General features: G+C 48.5%; 1 long non-coding RNA gene across 1 annotated transcript; it reads left to right on the top strand.

Moving 5' to 3' along the window:
• Positions 1-1,808: 1,808 nt before the first annotated feature.
• Positions 1,809-3,837, top strand: LOC135314107 (uncharacterized). The gene is made up of 3 exons (XR_010373581.1): positions 1,809-1,834; positions 1,918-2,062; positions 2,874-3,837. It is a non-coding gene; the product is annotated as an uncharacterized LOC135314107 (long non-coding RNA).
• Positions 3,838-4,065: the final 228 nt, after the last annotated feature.

Raw genomic sequence — 4,065 nt, 5'->3', positions numbered from 1 at the left:
CTTTGTTGGAGGACAGTTGCCGACAAAATCTCAGCCCATAGTGGCGTGCTGTGATTCCCCCCAGTGACGATAACTCCCAGTACAGCAGAGCTCGCTGAGACGCTACGATAGGCTCGCACCTGAGAGTAGACAGGTACCTGTACACACTATTGAAATATTGAACACTATAAAATACGTATTTACACTGAGTTAGAAACGGTTTGGTAAAAAAGTGGCAGTCCATATTCCATTGATGCCTTTCACGGAAAACAAGGGGGCAGCTGGTCCCGTAGCGCGTGTCTTTGGGAAGCGCAGTTGGGTACAAGTCAGCGTGGTCTTTCTCGGGGAAGGACGACGACTTGGTACAAGCCTTCCAGTGGCTCATTTTGGATGACTGTGTTTGGATGCTTTCTCGGCGGCTGGACCACCAGCAGGTCATAACAGTACTGAGCCTTGGCTGTTGGCACTCAGTGGAAGGAAGCGAGATGGGCTGTGAGGACCGAGGGGGTCAACGTCTGCAGGCAGAGAGAAGCTGAACCCTGTTGTGAAGCCTCTGCTAAGTGAAAGGGAACTATGGACAGCTTTGCCATACTTTTTACATTTTCAGGATTGTGTTTAATTTTTGCTGCTCATCTGCTAGCTGGGAGCAGGTCACCGCAGCCAGCACAGTTGTAGGAAGCAAACGTACATGGTTACTGTACTTCTATTATTCCCTTCTTGGGGCCATTGTGGATTCCAATATGTCTGTTAATTGTATTTTATAAATGACATAAGTGTACATGGAACATTACAACAGGGAAAATATGACAACAGTAATACTACAGAACGTAATCCCTGCCTCAGGAGCTTGCTATCCAAAGGCCTGCACATGTTCATTGTACTTAGGGCGGGAGTAGTATGGAGATGTTATCTCCACTTGACTTACCACGAGATTTGGGGTTCCGAGAAACGGGTAGGAAGAGGAGCTGAGAGCTGCCTCTCCAGGGACAAGACATCTGGGTTTGACCATCACCCACAAGGTTCTGGTGCTCTGAAAAGCTCCTCTGCGAGATGGATTTCAGCTCCTCGTTCTAGCTAATGGAAAATGTGCGGGGGGTTTGTTTTGGATAAACAAAACAAAAAGCTGCAAGGGTTTACATTTCATTTCTTTCAAAATTATCATTAAGAAAGCAAAACCCAAAGCGTAGTCAGCAATTCGCACAGCTTTGCTTAACGCTTCTCAGGTGCGGCGCGCACACTCTCGCAGGATCAGGCCCTGAGGGGACACCAAGAAGAGAAATGCTTGAGAGCAACATATGGAAATTGAACGCGAAGTAAAAGCTCGAGTGGAGGTGGGTGGGTTCAGGAGCCGTCTGCAGGAGAGGGAGCCAAGGCTACGCAGTGGGAAGCGTGTAGAAAATGAAAGTATGTAGAAACCGAAATGTATTCAGCTGCAGTCATGTTAACATAATCCATGCAGTCATTTCCTCTTGACGAGTGTATGCAGCACATCACGGAGCTGGGCCTGTTGTCAGGGGAAGGTAAAGGCAATACATCCGTGTGTGCATGTCATGGACAGAGCGACGATGCGAGGGGTTTGAGGCACGTACGGGGAGAAGCCACTGAGCAGAAGGCTACAAAAGATGAAAATACATTCGAGAAGGGCTGGTATTATCGTGATAAAACTGACCAGTTGTTCATAATGAAAAGAAATGCTTCCCCAAGGTCACTTGAATTTTTTCGCCGGGATCACAAAGCTGTTCTAATCTCCACTGGTATTAGATCTTGAATTAAATGTGTGCTGGCATCTGCCAGGGTAAGTATCTCTGTTTTTTTCTCCCACCCATTATAGGAAACTTGGTTAATCTGGAAGGAGGTAAGTTCTGGAAGGCTCCAAGCCCTACAGAAGGGGTTTGGGGCACAGTGAAGCATCTCCTGCAGGCACGTGGTATCCCACAGAAAACCAGCGTCTGCCTGATCCCGATTCCCACAGACCTTGCGCTGGTAAACGTCCCACCGACTTCCCGATGTGCCTAAGTGTTGGAGAGGTTTGAGCTCCGTCAGCCAGCCGCAGGGACACGGAAGTGACGGCTGCTTTATCCAGGTGGGACGATCTACTCGGGGAGGACAGCCACGGTTTGGTTCCCTAAGACCAAAAAAGTCAATCTTTGAGCCTCTCCTTTTCCCCCCAAAGTTAAATATTTTCCAAGAAGGCTGCCGTACCAGTGTCTCTTCCTGCTTAAACTTATATACAGAATTGCTTATGGCAAACAGTCCATAACATTCAGCAAATCCTTGAATATTGATCTCCACCCTCCCAAAATTTCAACTGGACTTGCAGTACTTTTTTATCCACTAACACCTCAACTGTACGAGGGCTGCGATACAAATTTAAAATTTCGGGTTTTTATTAACTAGGATTTATCATCGCTACCTAACACCCTCCTGAGCCCAGAGCGTTCGTTGTGGCGCAGGAGGGGGTGTGCGATTCGCTCAAGTGTCACGGGCTCGTTCAAGCTCTTTCGCTTTCTTGTGGGTCGGAGTTGGGTTACGTCTCCTGGCAGCCTTTCTGCCTCTTGCCTTACTCACTGTCCGGCGGCTGTCGGTGCGTGTGGAGTTTGGTGTCGCTCACCTACACGCTTTCCTTCTGTGGCAAGTGTTTAAAACCTGGAGGGGTGGTTAAAAGGGCAGTGGGAGTCCCCACCACATCTGGGCTGCGGTTTCTTAGCATTTACCCAGGCATAGACTGCCCGTTTCTTATTAGGGGAAAAACTGAGAAAGGCCACTTCGTTGTTTGTATCCAGTAATTTATTTTTTTTTTTGACAAGTAAATTGTCAGGATAGGCAGCTCATCTTTGATACTTTGTCTCTGAGTCCAAGACAGCTGATGACATTATATTGGGCGTTCATTTTAGATCTGCTGAGCCCACAGAAATCAATAGTTTTCCATTATCGGGTCCGGCTGGGTCACTGGTCTGTCAATGAGCTGTTACAATCGCTGTACAAGGGTGAACCTGACCAGTCAATTGCTGCTGACAAGAGGAAAACACGCCGACAGCCACTGGAACAAGCCAGAACACGGATTTGCACTTTGGTTTGCCATCCGAGGAGGCCGGGAGCGGGGCCATTTCCAAGATGTAGGGCATGCACAGAGGGAGAAGCGGCCCCCTCCCTCCCTCCCGCGCAGCAGGCAGGCCTTCCCTGCTCGGGGAATTAAGGCTTGCTTCCATAGTCCCAAACCCCAGAGACCTCCCTAACTGGAGGTGAAGGAACTTCCTTCCTGGGATCGGTGTTTTTTCCAGCCCAAATGGGACGTGCCGAAGGGGAACGTGTCTGCCGGCAAGGCCAGCGGGGCCAGTCCTCTTTCTGCGGTGGCCGTCGCTGGGGGATGCTGGGCTCGGGGCCTCCGCGTCCGCGGCAGGAGACCGTGCTACGCCGGGCGGGAGCGCAGCCGACAGGCTTCGCTCCTGTCCTCGTCTGTCCGTGTTTTAACGCTGACTTCCTATCAAACTTGAGAGCTGAGCAAAAATAAATATTTAGAAATTATCCCAATATTATGATTTTTAATTTTCAACTTTATTAACTTCTTTCAAGTGTTAAATCCTGACCGTTTTATTTACGCCTCCGGTCTTCTGTTTGATTCTCGCAGAAGTCAATATTCACTTGTGTTCCATCATCAAACAAAAAAACTGGTAATCAACTTTATCACTGGGAGCCAACTAGCTGGGTTTTAAAAAATACACTACCCAAAAGAAAGATCATTTTCTTTAAATGAGAGGAGAGGGAAGCCTTTTTAACAGAGAAGAGCAAACCCTCCTTTGCCGGTAATTAGAAGGCACCAGCTTTATATGACTTGCAGCATTTGATAGCTCGAGCCGCGTCAGATCTCTTACAGCATTAATTAAAAAGAATTTATGTTTTTTTAATAAAATGCTTCATGTTTTAGCCCCTTTTCTTCCTCCTACCAAATGTGATTGGGGGGTGGTGGGGGTGGTGGTGGGGGGGCTGGAGGGAATTCGGGTTAATATGTTGACACACTTAACAATGCGGGGGTCATGTCGCACAATCCGCTCGGCTGCTTCGCTGCGGCGCAGCCCCTGACAGGTC

Source organism: Phalacrocorax carbo, chromosome 6 (genome assembly GCF_963921805.1).
Source record: "Phalacrocorax carbo chromosome 6, bPhaCar2.1, whole genome shotgun sequence".
NCBI lineage: Eukaryota > Metazoa > Chordata > Aves > Suliformes > Phalacrocoracidae > Phalacrocorax > Phalacrocorax carbo.
The sequence above is the reverse complement of the archived record's forward strand: the minus strand, read 5'-3'. Positions and strand labels throughout refer to the sequence as shown.